We start from the raw sequence: 23,911 nt of genomic DNA, 5'->3' as shown, positions 1-23,911 counted from the left end.
TGTTGTCAGACTCTTATTGCATTATTCTTTCTGTTCTACTTTATTTCCTCTCCTCTCACTTGACATCCCTTTCACTGAAAGGAGAGTCCTTTGTAAATAGCTGTATGGCTTGGAATGTGAAAGCAACTTGCCCCCACTCTTTATTAATCTTTATCCTTCTGCAGCCCAAGAGAAGAGTGCTTCTGTGCCAAAACCTGAAGTTTCTGCAGAGCTGTTTTACAGTGCTGCAGGGAGATGTGCCTACTGCCTCTGAGGAGGGGAAGCCTCCAGCTCTGCATCCAGAGAAAGTACAGGCTGCCAAGGAACTCTGTACACACTTATGTGATGGTAGGGACTGGGTATGCCTTGAACCAACCGTCTGCTTGTGACACAAACCTCTTGCTGTAGAGGATTGTGAGATGATGCAAGCCAATAAGGAATCACTATTGTGAAAAATAAGTATTGCTTTTGAACTCCTTTGGAATTACTATTTTGAGTAAATATTTATTCTTTCATCAATTGACTTCTCCTAGTTTCAGATGTACAGCTATATCATATTGAAAATAATCACCATTACACTGTTGAGTCTCAGTTTTAGTCAAGGCAATGGGATGAAGCTAAAAGATTAAGGGGGAGATTATAATGATGAACTACGACAAAATTCTTGTTACTAACTGACATTGTTATTATTACTGTACTGGTACTGGGACTTAAACTCAGAGCATAAGAACTGTCCCTTAGCTTTTTCTCTGAAGACTTGCACCCACCATTTAAGCCACAGCTCCACTTCTGGATTTTAAGTGGTTAATTGTAAAGAAAGAGTCTCACAGATTTTCCTACTTGGGCTTGCTCCAAACCATGATCCTCAGATATTAGACCTCATAAGTAGCTAGAATTACCAGTGTGAGCCACCAGCACCCAGATTTTAGGTTATTTTTAAGGCTTTGCCAAGTTGTGTCTCAAAAGAAGATAAAAATAGTGAAATAAAACTCTCTAACCTATACAAAGATGTTTCTTTGCTCTGGCATTAACTACAAAATACTAGTGTGTCTGTAGGATGGTTTAGTGGATGAACATTGACAGAATTTATGAAAGTTGATTTCATTGTTCTTTCTTATTAGTGGTAGATAAGGTAGATGGAGACTCAGTACTTGTGGAGATTCTAAAGCAAGAAGTTAAGAAAACCCTTTTCAATGGGGCTGCCATATTCTTTCCTGATCGACAGACCCGTCAGAAAATGTCTTCACTATGATGGTCATTATTTACTGAAAGTGTGGATTCTTTTGAAGTTGATTAACATGAGATTTGTTACTTTTTATTTGTTCTGAATATTTCAATTTGAGTTTCCCAAATGTTTGTTGATAGATTTCTAAACCTTTGTGCAAAATAGATATCAAAGGACATGACCGTGTGTTCATTTCTAATCTGTATTGTATAAGCTTTTGTCTCACAAGTCACAGTTTAGTCTCCAGCTTTATGATTTTCTTACAACCAATTTATGAGAAAATTTTAAACAAATACATAAGTAAAGTTGGCCAGGTGCTGTCGGCTCACTCCTGTAAACCTAGCTACTCAGAAGGTTGAGATCTGAGGATCGTGGTTCAAAGCCAGCCAGGCAGGGAAGGCCATAAGACTTTTATCTCCAATAAACCACCAGAAAACTGGAAGTGGCACTGTGGCTGAAGTGATAGAGTGCTAGCCTTGAGCTGAAGAGCTGAGGGACAGTGCCTAGGCCCAGAGTTCAGGCCCCATGACCGACAAGAAATAAGTAAAGTAGATAGTTGTCTCACCCCCAAGTGTACTCATTAATTACCTTCAATAACGATAACCTTATCTTGTTCCATTTATAATATACCTCACCTCCTCTTCTCCCTCCTACCCAGTAAGTATATGACCATTTTATTTATCAATACTTCAAAATATACCTGTAAAACAATATTACCAAGTTTTGTTTCTCCAGTTTTTTTATTGGTCAGTTTTTAGATACTGTCATATTACTCACACTAAGTACTGTACAAAGGTGTTTTAAGTATTTACAAGAACTCTGTTAGCAAATGGAATATTGTCCCAATTCTTTGCATTTACCAGGTAGCTGATTGAATAATTTTTATTTCATCCTACACAAAAAAGTAGAGGGCACATGGCTTCTTGAATAACACTAGTGCCTATTAGTAGATCAACCCTATGTCATTTGTTTTTATCATCCCTTCAGAAAGCAGTGGTGAGGGTTTTTGTTTTCCTTCTTATGCTAATGAATTGAACTTCACTAATATTTTACCTGACTAAGCCAGTCTTTTTCCAGCATCCTTATGTTCATGTGACCCCCGCCCCTGTCTCCCTCACTGTCTCTGTCATGTTGGGTCTTCTTTTTATTTTTCTTTTGTTGGTTGTGGGGCCTGAACTCTGGGCCTGGGCACTGTCCCTAAGCTCTTCAGCTCAAGGCTAGCAGTCTACCACTTGAGCCACAGCACCTATTTTGGGCTTTTTTTGTGTATGTGGTGCTGAGGAATTGAACCCAGGACCTTATACATACAAGGGGAGCACTATACTACCACTGAGCCACCTTCCCAGCCCTCATGTTGGGTCTTCTTGAACCCTCCATCAAATGCCTTGCACAGCATTAACTATTCAGTACATTTATTTTAAAACAGTAAATTTCTCCAAAAATAACTCAATAGCCCTGTCTGGAGGCCTGATTCTTATAATTATAAGCATAGTCTGTAAATCTACAAGATAAAGGGAAAGCTTTAACATTGCTTAAACAACAGAAAGCTCACAAAAATACATACTCTATCCCTGCCTTTGTCTCTTCCTCTGATAGTGTGTAACTTTTAGAAGTCAGCTTCTTCAATTATTGGGTCAAACCTTCCAGAAGGAAAACTTGCAGATATTTCCTTTGGGCATAAACCAAACTGACCTGCCAGCTTTTGTTTAAGTAGTAGGTTCTTCCCTCTCCTGATACTGGACGGGGGTCTAGGTCACTGCCACAAGGTGGTCTGCTGAATCTGCTCTCCTCATACTTGGGACAAGTACATGATGTCATCTCATGGTGCCATATGTCTGTGGAGTGTCATGAAGTAGATTTTCTGAATGTCCTTTTTCTGGCTTTCTAGAAGAATATCACTGAGCAAGAACATAAGTAGTCCCCGCAACTCACATTCCATTCACTGTGCATATATTTTAGATAAGTTTCATTCTCCTCAATTATTGAATAATTCTAACCTCTGTAGTTATTTTTCTTTAACTAGCCCTTCCTTCTGTGCTTTTGGAGTAGTGCTTCTCCTACCCAGAAGTTAGAGAGTTTCTTGAGTTCCTACTAGGCATGAGAATGGCTAAAATAGTGATAGACTGATAATCTTGTCAAAACCTTAATCCAAGTCCCTTAGAATAAAAGGTAGTATTGAACCCAGTGAGGACTTCTTGAAAACTTCAGTCTCTAATTAAATATCAAAGACACAAACTAAAACCAAAGGAGTTTGGGGTCCTCAGTCTTACATTACAACAACTGAAAAGGCACAGAGTAGTAATGTGTAGAAAGAAACATTCCAGAAGAGAGTATATGGAGACTTGTAAGAAGCCGATGGCCTTAATGGAGGCACAGACTCTTGAAGGAGGGAGGGAACTGAGCATTTGCTTACAAGTCGGACTATCTGGCCTGGATGCCAGATTTAGGGCTATTTGTATAAAATGCTTTCAGAATCAGTTAACGAAGATGATGATAGGTCCTGGAGTTGTTGCAAGAAGAACATTTGAAGATACAGGGATTGTTAGCCTGGATTGTCGAGTTATCAGTCATGATATCAGATATATTTAACAGTGATATCAAGGTAATTTATGTGCCTGTGCTTTTGGAAGGACATATGGACAGACAGTTGCATAGTTATAGTTATAACTACCATTTGTCTTCCTGACCCAAACCCCTCTATTTCATAGAAGTGTTTCTGACATCTCTCTGGGTTCTTTATTGGAACCTGACCAGGAAAAGACCCTTCCTACAAACAGGTATAATGAGTTTGTGTCCTTTTAGTGATAAAGACCCAGGTGGCCTTCTACTTTTACCTGAGAAAAGTGACCTTCCTGGCATGAACATTCATAAAGTCCTATCTGTCACGAATCCCCTTTCTGTGGCTGCTTGAGAGGTACCTCCTGTTTTCTTCTCCATTCTTTACCTCATGCTTCTTTAAGAGTATGTGATATGACAGTTACTGTGGGGGTTTTTTTGGAGGGTGGGTGGGGTTGGTGGTACTGGGTTTCTATTCACTGCCTCATTCCTGCTAAGCAAGTTCTCTACCACCTGACCCAAGCCCTTTTTGCTTCTGTCATTTTGAGGATAGTGTCTCAGTTTTTGCATGGTTTGGACTGAGATCCTCCTGGTCCTGGTCTCCCAAGTAACTATAGTGGCAAGCAGGTAGACCACCCCAGATATCATTTGAAGTAAGATGTAGTAAACTTTTTTCTGAGTGTTCCTTGAGCTACAGCTGCGATTTTAGTATGAGCTACCCTACCTGGCTACAGTCTTAACGATTTTTAGTATTGTTTTTGCCATCACATTAGTTTTCTCTCATATGTCTAGACTATTCTGCCCATCTCTGTGTCTTCCTTAAAAGTCTCACTACAAGATCATTGATATATGTTGTCTTTCCAGTTCACCACAGATCATTCTAATCTCCATTGTTATTTATGCCATTTTCTATACTGTCTTTTTCTCTTGTAGCACATCTCAATCGTGCATATTCTTCAAACTCTAAAACCTCTTCAAGCTCTTACGATGCTCAGTCAAAGCCATTGGGAGAAAACTTCAGGGTTCTCACAAGTTGATCGAAGCAGGAGCTCAAGATGCTGGAACAAAACTGAAACCTGGCTCTTCAACTGGGTCATCCAACTCTGATCCCACTGACTGTCCAAAAGAATTTTCCACAATCCCTTACCACTGGGACATCAAGTACTTGTCCTTTCTTCCCTTTCTCTCATCTGTGATACAGAGGAAATTGCATATACCATTAAACTTTCTAGGCCAGAGATTATTGCAGCCATTGAATTTTCTTCTTGTAAAAGCAAGCATTTATGGTTATAGGGAGGGAGATAGAGATACATTAGTAGAAAAAAAAAGTAAAAATGGTCTAAAGTACATCTAGCCTGAGATTTTTCTCATGTCTATTAGTTCAACAATGTCTACCCAAAGCCTGTTGTGTGTGAGGCCTCACATTAGGTACAGAGGATACAATGGTAGAGAAGCCCAAACAAATGTGTTATTAGATAGTTTTGACCATACATCAGGCTGTCAAAGGATGAACACAGGTCTAGGGAGAGGGAAGTTAACTAGGGAAAGGCATTTTAGAGAAGAAGTGCTGAGCTCAGGGCAGGACTTTGAATAGGCTTAAACAAGCAAAGAAGAAGTTAGAGACATTTCAAATGGAGGGCGGTACACCTACAGTGGGCCTGTGATGAAATGGGAAGGAACAGGTGACTAAAAAGGGGATGATTATGGGTAGATTCTGAACATGTGGTACTTGTGGTTTTAGTGGCCTTCAGGTGGTGAGACCTAGTTGCACTCTCAAGATAGACATTGTAGCTAAAGATTTGTAACCAGTAACGAACAGCAGGTCATGATTGGGGACTACCTCACATCACTCATGGGCATCTTGAGGTAATCTACAAGGAAGGTAGCCAGGACAGTAGGAAGGAGTATCAGGAAGAAATTCTTCCAGAGAAAAGAGAAAGAACTTAAAGAGGGCCAGAGTTTGCAGAGCCTGAGGTTCAGTGGAGAGGCTTTGCTCTGCAGGTGGTAACTGGGGAGTGATCCAATAGAGACAGTAGAATGGGATTGAAGGAAAAGCAAAACCACAGCATGAAGGGACTATTTCAAAATGTGGTTCACATACAAAAGAATAAATATGGGGGTCTGGGAAAGTGGCTCAGTGGTAGAGTGCTTGCCTTGCATTCATGAGGCCCTGGGTTCAATTCCTCAGCACCACATAAGCAGAAAAAGCTGGAAGTGGTGCTGTGGCTCAAGTGGTAGAGCACTATCCTTGAGCTGAAGAGCTGAGGGACAGCGCCCAGGCCCAGAGTTCAGGCCCCACGACCGGCAAAAAAAAAAAAAAAAAAGGAATAAATATGGATGGACAATAAGTGAAAACAACTCTCTGTAGTATCATTCTTAAGTGTGTGTTCACAGGTTCCTTGTTTTTCTTTCTAGTCATCCCTGTACTGTATGTTGGTATTGCCTGTTTTTCACCTTTATAGCATACAATCTTCTGTGAAATATTTGTTTTGCTTAACAATGTTTTTGAGGTTCATTCATGTGTTGTCATTTGTATTCACTGATGTACCACAATAGTCTCTTTATTACATACCATAATTATCTGTTTTACTTAGAGAGATATATGGGTTGATTCTAGTTTAGAGGAATTAATTACAGACAGTGCTAATATTAGCATATGTCATAGTTTTTTGTTTTGTTTTGTTTTGTTGGTTGTGGGACTTGAACTCTGGGCCTGGGCACTGTCCCTCAGCATTTCAACTCAAGGCTAGCACTCTACCATGTGAGCCACAGTGCCATTTCCAGTTTTCTGGTGGTTTATTGGAGATGAGAATCTCATGGACTTTTCTGCCCAGGCTGGCTTTGAACTGTGATCCTCAGATCTCAGCCTTCTGAGTATCTAGGATTATAGGCCTGAGCCACTGAAGTAGCCTGGCTACTTCATAATTCTTTCTTTTTTTTTTTTATGCCGTTCGTAGGGCCTGAACTCTGGGTATGGGTGCTGTCTCTTAGCTCTTCAACTGTAGACTAGTGCTCTACCACTTGAGCCTCAGCCCCACTTCTGGCTTTTTCTGCTTATGTGGTGCTGAGGAATCGAACCTGGGGCCTCATGCATGCAAGGCTCTACCACGAGCCACCTTCCCAGCTCCAACTTCATAATTCTTGTGTGCCAGAAATTCCCTCTGGAAGCTAGATGCCCATTCAGAGAAAATATAAAGAACAAAGATGACAAAGAGTCACAGAAGGATCTTGAATTATTTTCAAGCAGGTTTTTAAAATAAAATACGAAAGTGGGAAAATCCCATCTTCCCTTCCAATATACAGGCACAATTTTTTTTCAGGCACACAAAAAATCAGACACAAATTGAATGGACATTTCTAAAGTCTGGGCTCATTAGTATACATGTTCATCTTCAACAGAAATCTCTAAGCATTTTCAATGGTAGGAAGATTACAAGCTACAAAGCTACTTCTTCCGTTTACAAATTCTAAATTCTATAGTCATTTAGTCAATTCCCCTTACATAAAATATTATTTTTTTCTAAAAACATCTTCCTTATATAGAGATTCCTCACAGTGGTGCAATTTCAATCCTTTGTAAATTACACTTAAAAATTAAAGGTTGGGCTGGGAATGTGGCTTTGTGGTAGAGTGCTTGCCTAGCATCCATGAAGCCCAGGATTTGATTCCTCATTACCACATATATAGAAAAAGCCAGAAATGCCGCTGTGGCTCAAGTGGTAGATTGCTAGCCATGATCAAAAGAAGCTCTGGGACAGTGCCAAGGCCCTGTCAAGCCCCAGGACTGGCAAAAATAAAAATTAAAAAAAAATTTAAAGGTTCCACCAGGTGCTAGCTTATAGCTAATCAGATAGCTGAGATCCAAGCCAGTCTGAGCAGGAAAGAATATAAGATTTTTTTTTTTATCTCCAGTTAACCACCTCTTCTCCCCCCACCCCCACCCCAGAAAAGCCAGAAGTAGAGCTGTGGTTCAAGTAGTAGACCAGTAGTAGCCTCAAGCAAAAAAGCTGAGGGACAGCCCTCAAGTCTTTAGCTCACACTCCAGAACTGGCACGAAAAGAACAAATAAAGGCTTCTGTTCTTTTTAGTGATATATTATTACTACTTGAAACAATATGTAGCTCCTAATTCTTCAAATACCTTAACACTGGTCTTTAGCCTGAAACTAGACATACTTTTCCAAAAATGAAGAGCTAACATTTAGTGAGATCACTGTCCTCAGTTACACAATATCAGTGATATCACTAGCAATTCTGTTTTTGTTGTTATTGTTTTTTAAGCCTAGTAAAGAGGTCACATAACTGTAGCGTAACAATTTTTGATGTTTGAATTTATATTTTCATTTTCAAATGAATTGCTAGAAAATGTGATTTTCCTATTGTTGTCCTTCAATGATGGATTATCTTTATTTTTTCCATATATTATTTTCAATTTGTTGTACAGGGTAGATTTATTTTAACATGTGCTTCTACTCATAAAATGTAGGGGCTGGGAAGGTGGCTCAGTGGTAGAGTGCTTGCCTTGCATGCATGAGACCCTGGGTTTGATTCCTCAGCACCACATAAGCAGAAAAAGCCAGAAGTGGTGCTGTGGCTCAAGCAGTAGAGCGCTAGCCTTGAGCTGAAGAGCTGAGGGACAGTGCCCAGGCCCAGAGTGCAGGCCCCATGACTGACAAAAACAAAACAAAACAAAACTCATGCAATGTACCTTGATCAGACTCACATCTTCTTTTCCATTCTCCCTCAACCCTGCTAGTGGGAGATTTGATTGAAAACTCAGGAGAAGGGCCCAGATACAGAAGATTCATTACAAGAAAGAGATGAACAATGGGGTGGGCTTCTTGGGGTGCAGAAGTTGTCTTGTGGAGCAAAAAAAAAAAACATTTGTATGTTCCACAAAAATGCAGAGCAATAGGGAAGTTTTCCTAAAACCATTTTTCTTGGTTCACTTCTGGATTGAATGCTCTTTCATAAATTTGCCCCATACACACAGGTGTTTGTTTTTGCTTTGCCAGTGACAGCTGCTTCTATAGAGATAGTTCCTGCCCAAGTTCTGGGAACACATTATTTGGACATTTCCTGTTTGTCTGTTTCTTTGTAGTGTGAGCTGTTGATGCTCAGTGAGCACCAGGGGAAGTTGGCTCTGTGGTCTTTTCTCTGTTCTGGTCTGTGCAAGGTAGCCTGCTCTCCCAGTGCCATTTGCAACTGAAAAGCACAGACTCTGGAGCCAAAGATCTTGCTGTGTACCTTATAGAAAAAATGTGAGTATCAATACACAATCCATGAAAACAGATAGTTATAACTCACGCATCAAGTATGTATATGGCTTATTTCAGTTCCGATCTATAGTTATTTCCGCTTTTGTTTTTGTTATTTGGAAGTTTTTGTTTTGTTGAGACAATATTTCACTATGTACCTGAAGTGTGCCCTGAACTCGTGACTCTCTTGCCTCAGCCTCTCAAGTGCTGAAGTTACAAGCCTGTGTCACCACCTTGTTCAGATTATTTTTGGTTTTTTTGACCCATTTCTGGGTCTAGAACCTAGGGCCTGAGTGCTTTGGCTGAGCTTTATTGCCTAAGGCTATTGCTCTACTTGAGCCACAGCACCCCTTCCTGCCCTTTTCCTGGTTAATTGGAGATAGAGTCAAGTTGGCATAGAACTCAGCCTCCTGAGTAGATAGGATTGCATGCATGAGCCACCATGCCTAGCCTTTTTTTCTTTTCTTGGGGTGGTGGGGGGAAGGTGCTAGTACTTTAACTTAGGGCCTAGGCACTTTCCCTTAGCTTTTTTGCTCAAGATGAGCACTCTGCCACTTGAGCCATAGTTCTACTTCTGGCTTTTTGTTTCTTAGCTACAGATAGAGTCTTCATGGACTTTCCTTCCTGGGCTGGCTTCAAACTTTGATCCTCAGATCTCAGCCTGCTGAGTAGCTAGGATTACAGTTATGAGCCATTAGCATTAGTGTTTTTATTTAGAATTTGGTCATTCTACTGCCTAGTCATTCTCTTTGCAATCATACAGCACTCGTAAGTGATGTTATTGCATGTCAGGGGAGTCTGCGATCTCTGTTAATCATCACCCTCAAAAGAAAGTCTGGAGCTTTTAAAATCTATAACTTTTATAAATCACTGAAAATACTGATACTTGTTTCCTGTAAATCGACAGAAAATTGTATGAAATCCACCAGACGGTGAGAAATTGACTATTCACTTCTGCCAAATTTGGTCTCAGCAATTATGACAAAATGCTTGGAGTTCTGGATCAAGCCACTTAGGCCTTGGGAGATCAGAACATTAATTCATGGACCCATTGTAAACTAAAGGAAAGGGAAGGCTAAGAGCTGACTCATTTGGTCAATTTTTCATATTTTTCCCTTTTCCTTCCCCCGTCCCTTTTCTTTTCCCCTTTTCCTTTTCCCTTTCCCTCTCCCTTTCTCTTTCACTCTTTCACAGTACTGGTATTTGAATTCAGGGCTTTGCTTGCTAAGCAGGTATAACTCAGCCACACCTCCTATTTTTACTTAACTTATTTTTCAAATAGAGTATTACATTTCTGTCTGGGCCAGCTTGGACTGCAATTTTCCTATTTGTATTCCCCAAATATCTGGAACTACAACTATATAATCATATGTTCAGATTTTTATTGGTTGAAATGAGGTCTCCCAAGATGAGTTCTCTCAAACTTCTTGTCTAGGCTGACCTTAAACTGTAGTCCTCCCAAGTAGCTAGGACTACAGGCATCACCACTTCTTTTTAGATAAGTTTTCACTGTGTAGCCCATGATGGCCTTGAACTTGCTGTCTACCCAGGCTGCCCTTGAAATTCTCAGTTCTTCCTCAGCCTTCTGAGTGCTGGGATCAAAGACATAACTTGGAGTGATATCTCCACTTCATTGAAAAGCAACAAAGACAAATACTCACCTTAAACTTAACTATCACTCATATCAACTACTGAAATTTTCACTGCTTTTCCCTTTCAGAAGAAATTAGACTGACATTGTTCATTTGGATGATGCTTAATGGTTTTGTGATCTGCTGTTCCCTTCTCCCTGCTTTGGTAGTCAGCTTCTATAGCCCTCCCTAGCTTTGCCCTTGGTAATAATGTAGTAAATGATGTTCTTACCATATAAAATATTAACTACTTTATGTTTTGATAGATGTGAGACAGTTTCTGGCAAGCATGAGAGGGATTTTGGAATCCCTTTTGTCACAGAATAGTGGAAAACTGTAGTAGAAAAACTGTGTAATTCAGTGTTTTCCATGGCAGCTCATCAACTGGTAAGGAGAAGCGGCTATTTGCAATAAGCAGGGAAGGGAGTGGTGGAAATACCAGCATGTGCAGTGAATACTGAATACTTCATCTTCCTTTAGGTCATCTTTCTCCTAGACTTCTGTTCTTTGGACATTTCATGCTGTACTCTCTTGAGAAAGTTGAAGAAGCTGTTGAAGAAGCTCTGCAATGACCCTGAAGGAGGACTGAGCAAGGTAACTTGAGTTGGCCCTGAACCTGTATTGCTTCCTCTTTTCAGAGAGATATGACTCTACCAAATAAAACATACTGGACTACAGATATATGCAAATAAATTGCCTCTAGAAGCTTTATTGTTATTTTTGCCAACAAGGATAGTAAATATCACATTGATTTGTCATTAGCATTAGAAAGGAGGCAGAAAAGCTTTATAACTTATCTAATCATTTTAGAGTATATTAAGTTACATAAAATCTATGTAAATAAAGTCTGAAAGATTTGTCTAGCCAGGTGCTTGTAGCTCATACCTGTAATACTAACTACTCAGGTTTGAGATCTGAGGATCTCAATTTGAAGCCAGTGTAGGCAGGAAAGCCTGTGAGACTCTTATCTCCAAATAACCAGTTGGGGGGAGGGGGGCAGATGAGGAGGGGTAGGCTCGAGGTGTGGCTCAATTGGTGGAGTGCTAGTCTTGAATGAAAAAGCCCAGGGACAGCACCAAGACCCTGAGTTCAATCCCCATGACAGGCACACACACAAAAAAATGAAGTCTAAAAGAGAAAATATACATGGAAAGACAAATAAGAAGGTTTGGTATTTAAAAGAATTATCTCCCATACTTAATTTTTATTATATAACATTTGTTCATAATCTTTTTGAGTTTCAAAACTCCCTGATGGTAGTAGAAAGGGCATATGCATTTAGCAGATCTTTTTTATTTTCTCATTTTGTTTTTCGGTGTAAAACTGGAACTCAAACTTAGTACCTGTTCCTTTGGCTCATTAGGTAGTGCACTACCAACCAACTAAACCATGCCTCCACCCCTGATGGTTTTGTTGGTTGTGGGGCTTAAACTGAGCCTGGACACAGTTCCTGAGCTCTTCAGCTCAAAGCCAGTGCTCTACCATTTGAGCCACAGCATCTAATCCTAATCGGTTTCTTTGCCAGTATTGGGGCTTGAATTCTGGGCCTATTCTTAGCTCTTTTTTCTCAAGACTAGCATTCTACCACTTGAGCTATTTCTGGCTTTTAATTACAGATAAGACTTTCCTGACAAAGCTGACTTCAAACTGCAATCTTCAGATCTCAGCCTCCTGGGTAACTAGGATTAGAATCATGAGCTAAAAAGAAAACTTCCTTTATTAAGAGGAAAAAAGAGTGGTCTTAGACATGCTAAGGTCCTAAGTAAAAATGTGAGCTCTTTAAACTTTTAATTCAGTGTTTTTCTCCAGTGGAATTCATACCAGTACTTATTTTTAAAAATAGTTCTGTCACTGCTAAAAGATAAAAGCATGAGTCCCTAAAGTATAATCCTAATGCACTTCTGCTGAGTGATAGATGTCTATTGATCAGCTTAGCCTGTGTAAAATTTCATCAGGGCTGTCAAAGCCTCTGATCTACAGCACTGATAGTCTATTGTGACAGTTGGTTCTGTAATAGTATCTGGAATTTTCTCCTACTCATTTGTCTGCCTAGCTGGATGTTGAGACCTGGCAGCAGGAACAGCCTGTGGTACTACATACATGGACCAAGAAATCTGCCCATAACTATGAAAATAACTGCCATGAAGTATCTGTCTTTGTTAGCCCAGGGGCAACCGATTTTGAAGTGGAATTTGATGAGAGGTGTGAAACCAAAAAGCGCTAAAACTTACATGTTTTTTCTTCCAAGCAATAGTGGATCAAAAACAAGAGAAAGAATATAATAGAGATTATGCCTTCACAGGTATGATTATCTGGAATTTACAGACTCTAGAGGTAGGAAGACACACTGACACAAAACTTGGTACTTACAAGTGGCCTAAGGTAAGTCATATTCCCAAATCAAGGTAAATAAGTACTTCTGTAGCAATTCTTGTCCTTTTTCCAACTTTAGAACTAAAGGTATGGTGTTTGGAAAAAGAAGGACTAGCTAGGTTCTGGTGGCTCATGTTGATAATGTTCAAAATCCTAGCTACTCAGCAGGTTGATATCTGAGGAATAAGATTTAAAGCTAGCCTAGGTAGACAAATCTAAGAGAGCCCTATCTCAACCAGCCAAAAGCAAGAGTGGAGACATGTTTTGAATGGTAGAATGACAGCCATGACCAAAATAGCTGAAAAAGACTCAAAGCTCTAAGTACAAACCTTAATACTGGCACATTTCTAGAATGTAACCACACCCATATGACAGTTGCTTTGATACTCTACTTGTAGAGAGGAACCGTTGCAGTAGAGATTATGTAGCCCACAAAAGCTAAAAAATTAACTATCTGGCTCTTCATAAGAAATTTGCTAATACCCAGTGTTGTCCAGATTAAATTAAAGAGCTGTTAATCTCTGAGTTCAGAAGGGCCAGTGGATCCAAGAGAAAGACTTAAACCATGGTGAAAGCTAGGAGCCCGGCTGACAGATCTGCTTAATCTCTGGGCTGGAGCCTGCTTCAGACTATTTACTTCTCTCTCCTATCAAGGGTCTTGGTTGAGAACAAAGAACTGAGCCAGTGATTACTGGCTGAGCAGATAGTCACTTGAGTTTTAGAAAGCTGAGCAGCAGTTTTCTACTAATTCTGCTTTCTAAATGTAGTTGTGAGTTTTGTGTTTTGGTATCATCTCTGTACATTTCTCCCTTAATAATTTTGAACTTGTAGAAATGGAGACCGCTTTTAAGATTTTTTTGAGTCAAAAAGAACATACTTACTGCTGAGTTGTTGGCTCCTTCCATCTTGTTGACCACATGATTTTGTTTGTCTCTAGAACTTGACGTTTAAGGATGGTCCTCTTTCATTCTGACAGCAGTAATAATGAATGGGGCTACAAATTCACCGTCACTGCCTATGGCCTGCCTGATGTTGCCGTGTCTTGTGGGTTAGACTTGCAACTCCTTGTCTCTCGACTAATGGGCCGCCTTGACTCCCAGTGCATGGCACTCAAGTCTGTGCATCGTAAATTCACAGTCTTGTCCCTTCCTTTTTCATTACAACTGTGTTGAAGAGCTAGGTAGGAACTCTCTCTCATAGGTGGTCTCCACATCACAATAGAGCAAGGTATTAATAATGTTTCTTTTTAGTTTTCCTTAAACCAAATCAAAACAGTTTGCCCACTGGGCACCATTGGGAAGTCTCTTGACTCAGGCTTTGGCCCTATCACATAGTACGTTGTGGATGCCCTCTATGGAGGACAATTGCGAAATTGCTGTTTATAGCAGCAGCATAGTCATTTTTAGAGATTTAAGTATATTCCAACTAGAAGGTAGAAATATAGTCATTTGATTGTTGTTTAAGTGAAATTTATGTGAACATAAATAGGTATGTGAATACACATATTATCCTAAAATGCATTAATCAACTTCTTCTCATTTGTTTCAAGGGATAGATATATAGAATAAATCTTTTGCAGTATTTCATATCTATATAATTTTTTAAAACATTTTTCTGATTGTAAAATCAAATATCATTCATCCTAAATGGTCACTTTCTGTTAGGTTTTAAAAAAGAGGTAGCCGAGGAAGAACAGCAGCATATACGTGGTATTCAGGTAAGGGGTAGGTTTATTCATCGTTCCGGCTGGCACCAAGTCATCTTGGTCCTCAACGTGGTGGGGAAAGGACTGGGAAAGAGATCTGGGAGAGCTGGGAAAGAGAGAGAAAAGAGCTAGAAAAGAGAGCATCTGGGAAAGGTGGGAAAGAGAGAGAGCTAGGAAAGAAAAGAGAGTTGGGAAATAGAAGAGGAAGAAAGAGCTGAGAAAGAGCTAGAAAAGAGCAGAGAGAGGGCATCTGGGCCTAGGCTAGGCCTTATCTAGGGTATGGGAGGAGAAAGGTGTGGCCACATCAAATTCAGATGTGACCTCAGCGGATGCAGATGTGACCTCTTCCATGTGTGACAGTTGCCTAGATACCGCAGGTACTGGGTAGAAAATTTGCTGAGAGGAGGGTGGAGTCTGCTTGCCATCTAGGAGCAGACCTTACACTTTCCAAAGCCTGTGTGTCTAATTTCCCTTAGTTTCTTTTTTAAAAAATTTATTGTGAAAATACTGTACAGAGACGTTAGGTAATTAGTACATTTCTTATCAAGCATTGCTGCTACCACCTTTGTTTCCCCTTCCCATCCCTCTCCCCCCCACCCCCACCCTGCCAAAGTTGTAAAGTTCGTTTTTCAACATAATGATTTGTCCATCTCATTGTTGTAATGGGTCCACCTACATCCCTATTTAAACGGTTTGTTTTTGCTCTTCCCCTCCACAAATTATACCAACATCAAATACAACGAAAGCAGGGATTATACCATGGGGGAAGGACATACAAAGCAACAAAGAAATCATCTTATAAATATGTTAGATACAATTGCAAGAAAGAAAAAAACACATTTGACTACTTATCTTGGGGTTAATTTCACCTAGCATCAACTTATCTGACCTTTTCTTCTTGTTTCAGACATAAACTAGTAGTTCAGATTTCAAACTGACAAATAAATGTAAGGAAGCCAACAAAAAAATTCAGTTCCTCTCATCTGATGATTCCTCTACAACAATGAGGAAAGAGTTCATCCTGCTAAGGAACTATGATAGGATATCAAAAAGAGAATTCATTCTTCTAGGTCTTCCCTATTTTTGCAATGTAACTTAAATGATGTAAAACACAATATACCGCTCAGATACTTTTACGTTTTATCAGTTTTGCACATTTTCATATGGACTTCACCTCAGTCTACAACATTCCTTCATTATTCTCTCCCTGGTATTTTTACACTACCAAGACATAAGAACATTTTTATATGATTTTTATTATAAAAAAAACTGTACAGGGCTGGGAAGGTGGCTCAGTGGTAGAGTGCTTGCCTTGCATGCATGAGGCCCTGAGTTCAATTCCTCAGCACCACATAAGCAGGGAAAAAAAAAGCCGGAAGTGGCAATGTGGCTCATAAGTGGTAGAGCGCTATCCTTGAGCTGAAGAGCTGAGGGACAGCGCCCAGGCCAGAGTTCAGGCCCCACAACCGGACCCAAAAAAAAAAAAAAACTGTACAGAGGTGTCACATTTCTGGGAGCAAATAATGAGTACATTTCCTAACAAGCATTGTTCCCTCCTCCCACCATCCCTTCCCTCCCACCTCCACAAATACACTCCCCTCCCCCCTTCCCCTGCCTAAATTGTAAAGTTCATTTTTCAACAGAGTGTCTTGTGCATCTCATTGTTACAATGGGTTAACCTGTATCCCTATTTAACCATTTTGTATTTCCCTTCCCCTCGCCAAATTAGAGAAACGTATACACAGGATGTTGGTTTACCAACTTCAAATACAATGAAAACAGGGGTTATAGCGTGGAGGAGGAACATATACAGAAACAAAAAAAATCACATCACACATCATAAGTACATTAGAAACAATAACAAGAAAGTAAAAAAAATACTTGTGTCTCTATCTTAGGGTTCATTTCCCTTAATATCATCTTATCTGCTCATATGCACATAGCTTTTGATGTATTCTGCTTATCACAGACATATATTAGTTATTGAAAATAAGGGAAACCATGGGACCTATGTTTCTTTGGACTTGGCTTACTTCACTTAATAAATTTTTTTTCCAAGACTTTCCAATTCCTAACAAATTGGGTGATACCATTCTTTCTGATGGAGGCATAGAATTCCATTGTGTATATACACCCACATTTTCTTGATCCATTCATCTACTGAGGGGCATCAGGGTTGGCTCTATATCAGCTATTGTAAATAATGCTGCAGTAAACATAGTTGTGCTGGTATTTTAGTATGGTCTTGTTTGTGATCATTTGGGTAAATGCCCCAAAGTGGGATTGCTGGGTCATAGGAGAGCTTTATATGGAGTCTTTTGATGAGCCTCCATATTGCTTTCCAAAGTGGTTGAACAAGTTTACACTCCCACCAAGAATGCAGTAGAGTCCCTGAGGCCACATACTCTCCAGCATCTGTTGTTGCAAAAATGGAACATTTCACTAATTTGCGTGTCAGCCTTGCTCAGGGGCCATGCTAATCTCTGTATTGTTTCAATTTTAGCGTATTTGCTGCCTAATTGAGCACAGAACATTTTTTATATGTAAAGTGTAATTGATTTTCTTAAACTAGACAATTCAAAAAAAGTAAGCTCAAAAGATTTCTTGTGAAATTTTAGAACCATGTATTTCGTTTTTTTAGCAATACAACAAACTGTTAGTACCATGTATTTCTTACATAAGCACACATTTAAGAATAAAGTCAAGATTGGCATGTCAAAAACAAAATAATTCCAGATATTTGTTGTTCAAGAGATGTGTAGGAGGAGGAATTCAATTATTCTATACAAGGCACCTGTCATAATGAACACTGCAGCAAGTGTTAAGGTTTGTTAAAAGTTTTAAAGTTTTAAATGTATTTAATTTTGGGTATTTGCTTATATATGCCAAAATTAGGACTGTTTGGCAGGTCATAAACTTTTCTACAAAGTGTTTAAGGTTTATGGTAGCAAACATATGGTACTAATTATGTACATTTCAGAGTTTATATTAGCATTACCAATAAGAAGTCGCAAAGTCTTTGCGTAAAGAAGCAGAGTGAAGAGTTAAGACTTTGTTAAATACATAGTTTCTGTTAAATTTTTAGGGCTTCCTTACTTTACATGTTAGTGAGGAACAAATGATGATATAAGCCATATACAAATGATGAGATGAACCATAAAAAGTAATCTTTGTGGGTAACTTTAAAGACTACTCATAGCCTATAAAACTCTTTTTAAAGGGCTGGGAAGTTGGCTCAGTGGTAAAGTGCTTGCCTTGCGTGCTTGAGGCCCTGGGTTCGATTACTCAGCACCCATAAGCAAAAAAACAATCCAGAAGTGGTGCTGTGGCTCAAGTGGTAGAGAACTAGCCTTGAGCTGAAGAGCTGAGGGGCAGTGCCCAGACTCAGAGTTCAGGCCCACGACCGGACCCAAAATAAAAACCCAAACAAAATCCTCTTTTTGAACATCATAATCTTAGCCAGTTTTAAATGCACAGGAATATGAGAAAATAGTAAAATCTAATATGTAGAACACTTCAAATACTGAAAACACTGGTAATTGTTTTTTTATTTTATTAATCATTAATATTTAATTTTCGGTTTTCTTTATTTGTTGCATTGTTTCCCTTTTTGTAATATAATACAACTTTTTATAAGTCGTCATCAGGAGGTACTTTGAGAAGCTTACTGGGATGGCCAAAGCATTTTTTATAGGTGCATGTGAGTTTACAAAGAAGAAAGTTAAGAACAAAATATTTATTAAAAAAATTATCAAGTACAGTCTGAATCAAGAGGGATGATAAATGTCCACACCCAAAATCTTAGCCCTCGTCTGAAGCGGCGGTATTACAGAGTTGAGACCACAAAAGTGAGAGACTGTTTTTGTGTTTTTTGTTTTTGTCAGTCGTGAGGCTTGAACTCTGGGCCGGAGCGCTGTCCCTGCACTCTTCAGCTCAAGGCTGGCTGTCTACCCCTTGAGCCACGGCGCCACTCTGGTTTTCTAGTGGTTTATTAAAGATAAGAGTCTCACGGACTTTCCTGCCCGGGCTGGCTTTGAACCGTGATCCTCAGAACTCAGCCTCCTGCATAGCTAGGATTATAGTCGTGAGCCGCTGGCACCCAGCATTGTTTTGTTGATTTTTATTTTGTTGGTCATGGGGCTTGAACTCTGGGGCCTGGGTGCTGTCCCTCAGCTCAAGGCTAGTGCTACCACTTGAGCCTTCGTCTTTTTTTACTTCTGTGGTGCTGAGGAATCAAACCCAGGGCCTCATGCATGCAAGGCAAGCACTCTACCATTGAGCCACCTTCCCAGCTCCTGAAAGACTGTGTTTTAAAAAATCACCTAAACAACATTTGCTTTCTGCTTTGGGTTATATAATGAAATATATGAATATCTTTTTATATTTTTGTGAATTGTCATACTTCTAAATTTATACTAACTTCAGCCACTTTATCCTTTTCAAAGTCATGAAATATCTCTGAGAGATTTCTTCTGGGAAAATTGTATTTGCACTTATAATTTCTTTTGAGTCATTTTTATTTTTATTTATTTTTTATTGTGAAAAAACTGTACAGAGGGGTTACAATTACATGGGCAAGAAAATGAGTACATTTCTTATCAAGCATTTTAGCCTCCTCCTTTGTTTCCCCTTCCCATTCATTCCAAGCCTCCCCCCCCAGTCCTCCCTCCACCCCCCCACCAAAGTTGTAAAGTTCGTTTTTGACATGACAACTTGTACTTCTCATTGTTGCAACGGGTCCATCTGTATCCTTCTTTAAACGACTTGTTTTTCCCCTTCCCCTCCACAAATTATACAGACATCAAATACAGTGAAAGCAGGGGTTATACTGTGGGGGAGGGACATACAAAGCAACAAAGAAATAATCATATAAATGAGTTAGAAACAAATGCAAGAAAGAAAAAAACATTTAAATACATATCTTAGGGTTCATTTTCCTAACATCACCTTATCTGACCTTTTATGCTTGACTCATACATATACTAACTATTGCAAATGAGGGAAACCCTGGCACCTATGTTTCTTTGGGCTTGGCTTACTTCACTGAATATAATTTTTTCCAAGTCTTTCCAGGCCCATATCAAGCACTGAAATAGAAACAGCAATAAGAGACCTCTCATCTAAGAAAAGTCTAGGACCAGATGGTTTTACAGTGGAATTCTCCAAGGCCTTCAAAGCAGAGCTCACACCAATACTCCTCCAACTCTTCAATGAAATTGAAAGAGAAAGTTCACTACCGAACACATTCTATGAAGCCATCATAACCCTCATCCCAAAACCAGGCAGGGACTCATCATTTTTATTTTTTATCAAAATCATTTTATATTTTATGTTGATGGGTTATCATACATCAAATACCTTCAAATGTACATGTAGAGTCTAAAGATAGCAGTATGAAATGAATATTCTCATACAGCTCTTGTTTATCTGTTATGTACTTTCAGTATTATGGTACTTCTCTTTTTCACCCTTTCTCATTCATAGTCTTTCTCTTTCATGCTCCATGTCTGCTACTTAGAATTTCTGCTGGTCTATTATCCTTCAGGATCCACTGGTTTTGTGGGAACATGATAGGGACCAACAGTTTCCCTTGCATTCTTTAAGAATTATAAGAGGGACGTGATATTATTCTTTGCCATTCTAAATGGCAAAACAACAGATCTAGGAATTCCTTTTCACTTTTACTTCTATTTTACTTCACTTTTACTTCATTGGGATAGATAAGATATTTTAACTAGTGACCTAAAAGTTCTTTTTCTTTTACAAACAACCTTTTTCTTTGATTATCAGTAAGTAACTACATGTAATGAAAACAAAGCTATCCTATGGTAAGTAGACCGAAGTTGTTCACAGGGATGAAAAACAAGGTAATGGGGCAAGTGAGAACAAAGGATACCCATCATAGAGCACAGCTCCTCAGAGTTTATCATGTACACTTTGTGAGAATGACATTGTGCTGGGAACTATTGATTAAATCACTGAACACTGATTTATATATATGTACATATATTTGCATATGTATATTCATTTATATATGCATATATGTATGCATATGCCCTTATATATGTACACATGTATGTTACTATACACATAAATTCACACATACATATACACATGTATACATGCACACATGGAGAAAGACACATATTTACAGCCAACACAAGTTTCACTAGTTGTTGAATATGCCTTAGATGGAATACTTGAAACAAAATATGTTGAAAATGTATTTGTCTCTATTAGTTCTTTTACCAATCCTCTTATCTCTTAAAACTGGTAGGTTTTGACAGATTTGACTTGCAAAATGCAGTACAAGTCACTCAGAAATCTCAGTAAGTAAAGAACATATCGTGTTTCCCAGCTCCCTACAGAATGCTTGCTCTTATAGACATTCTCAACAACCAAAGTAGCAGGAAAATGCCCTGGTAAAAAAATAAAGTTATATATCTCATTGTTGCAATGGGTCCACCTATATCCCTAGTTAAACGATTTGTTTTTTCCCTTCCCCTCCACAAATTATACCTACATCAATACAGTGAAAGCAGGGGTTATACCGTGGGGGAGGAACATACAAAGCAACATAGAAATCATCTTATAAATATGTTAGAAACAATTTCATGAAAGTCAAAGAACCAAAAAAAACATTTGAATACTTATCTTGGGGTTCATTCCCCTAACATCAACTTATCTGACCTTTTCTGCTTGACTCAGACATATACTAGTTATTGCAAATAAGGGAAACCATGGAACCTATGTTTCTTTGGGCCTGGCTTACTTCACTTAATATAATTTTTTCTAAGTTTTACCACTTCCTAACAAATGTGGCAATGTCATTCTTTCTGATGGAGGCATAGAATTCCATTGTGTATATATACCACAATTTCTTGATACATTCATCTGCTGAGGGGCATCTGGGTTGGTTCCATATCTTAGCTATGGTAAATAAAGCTGCAATAAACATAGTTGTGCTGGTAGTTTTAGTATGGTCTTGTTTGTGATCATTTGGGTAAATGCTCAAAAGTGGGATTTCTGGGTCATAAGGCAGCTCTATATGGAGTCTTTTGAAGAACCTCCATACTGCTTTCCAAAGTGGTTAAACAAGTTTACACTCCCACCTACAATGTAGAAAAGTACTCTTCTGTCAACATTCCCTCCAGCATCTTTTGTTATTAGAGCTCTTTATTATAACCATTCTAACTGGGGTGAGGTGGAATCTCGATGTTGTTTTGTCGAAAAATGAGCTTTACAACTTTGGTGGGTGGGGGGATGACCAGGTGTGGGGGGGAAGATGGGAAGGGATGGAAAGGGGAAAGAAAGAGGACCAACAATGCTTGATAAGAAATGTACTCGTTATGTTGCCCATGTAACTGTAACTCCTCTGTACGGTATTCTCACAATAAAAAAAATAAAATGGTAAGGCTCTAAATGGCATCCTTCCTTGAGCTCTTTTCCAACAGCCAGCATCAATTCCTAAGCAGATGAGAGAGTCCTCAGAAGACTGGACCTCAGATCAACATTTAACCAACCCATGTGAAAAGTCCTATGAGAGAAATGCTGGCTGAGGTCTGGCTGATTTCCTGGCCAAGACAATAAGAAAAGAAGAAAGTATTTTTAATGTATTAAAGTTTGAGAATAATTTGTAACCTGTCAATAAATGTGTAGAACACAACTATACCAACTGACGAAAAATGATGTGCTCTTGGACTTGGTGAGTGTGTTTACATAAGTAGAATCAGCAAAAATCAAGCCAGCATTTCTTCATTTAAGATATGAAGAAAGGATACAGGTTGACCCATTGTAATAATGAACTGTACAAGACACTCTATCAAAGAGGGGGTGGAGGGATGAGTTGGGGAGGTGTGAAAAGAAGGGATGGTAGGGGAAAAACAAAGGAGAGGGTGCTCAATAAGAAATGTACTCATGCTGGGCGCCGGTGGCTCAGGCCTCTAATCCTATCTACTCAGGAGGCTGAGATCTGAGGATCTGATTTAAAGCCAGACTGGGCAGGAAAGTGTGAGAAATTCTTTTTTTTTGGAGGGAGGGGTCTGGTTGTGGGGCCTGAACTCTGGGCTTGGGCGCTGTCCCTCAGCTCTTCAGCTCAAGGATAGCATTGCACCACTTGAGTCACAGCGCCACTTCCGGCTGTTTCTTTTTGCTTATGTGGTGCTGAGGAATTGAACCCAGGGCCTCAGGCATGCAAGGCAAGCGCTCTACCACTGAGCCACCTTCCCAGCCCCCAAGAAATTCTTATCTCGAATAAACCACCAAAAAACCGGAAGTGGCGCTGTAGCTCAAGTGGTAGAGTGCTAGCCTTGAGCTGAAGAACTGAGGGACAGCACTCAGGCCCAGAGTTCAAGCCCCATGAACGACAATAGAGAAAAAACGAGAAATGTACTCATTACCTTACTTATGTAACTGGAACCCTTCAGTACAGTATCTTTACAATAAAAATATATATTAAAAAGATACACGGAAAACTTCTGTACTTATAGGAAGTTGTATTTGTCACTCAATATCAGTAAGGTATTGGTTTTAGGACCACAGGCATATTACACTTTGGATAGTCAAATTCTCTATGTGAACACAGCATATTATTTACATTAGAATCTGCCCACAACCTAGTGCAGAGTAATTGCTATGAAAATTTTTACCACATTCTATGTTTGTAATGAAAAATAAAAGTATATGCACTATTAATAGATACAATTTTTTTCAGATAATTTTTGCCCACATTTTATGGATGGAATTGGGAGAGCAATTTTGAAAAGCACAAATTTCATCACCAAGACCTGTCTGCAAAACAAGGAGCTAATACAGCATCACTGAATAGTATGGAACTCCAAGGAGAAGTACTTGAATTGACAGTATCAGAAAGTGTAAGCACACAAGAACTTTTTAGAAATGCAGCTGCTAGATTTCTCATGGAGAGCTTTCATAACACTTTGTGAAACACAATGTCAGAACCTCACTGAAGTGTAGATGGATTTCCCTCACCTTTCTGTCATGCTCATTCATTATGAATCAACATATAGCTAATCTTGAATAATCCTCTAATAACAAAATGTTGATGGAGTATATATATGCAGAAAACCTGGGAAGGCTAAATTTTTTTTCAATTAGGACAGTTTGTATTCTATGATCCAGCAGAGTGGAAACTAGGTAAGCATCCATTTACAGTCTTCTGAATA

General features: G+C 39.2%; 1 non-coding gene across 1 annotated transcript; it reads right to left on the bottom strand.

The window, feature by feature from the left end:
* Positions 1 to 17,149: 17,149 nt before the first annotated feature.
* On the bottom strand, positions 17,150 to 17,253 carry LOC122128286. Its single transcript, XR_006151404.1, has one exon. It is a non-coding gene; the product is annotated as a U6 spliceosomal RNA (small nuclear RNA).
* Between the last annotated feature and the right edge of the window lie 6,658 nt (positions 17,254 to 23,911).

This window comes from Dipodomys spectabilis, unplaced genomic scaffold (assembly GCF_019054845.1).
Source record: "Dipodomys spectabilis isolate Male_0828 unplaced genomic scaffold, ASM1905484v1 ptg000327l, whole genome shotgun sequence".
NCBI lineage: Eukaryota > Metazoa > Chordata > Mammalia > Rodentia > Heteromyidae > Dipodomys > Dipodomys spectabilis.
Note: the sequence above shows the minus strand (reverse complement) of the source record. Positions and strands in the feature narration are given on the sequence as shown.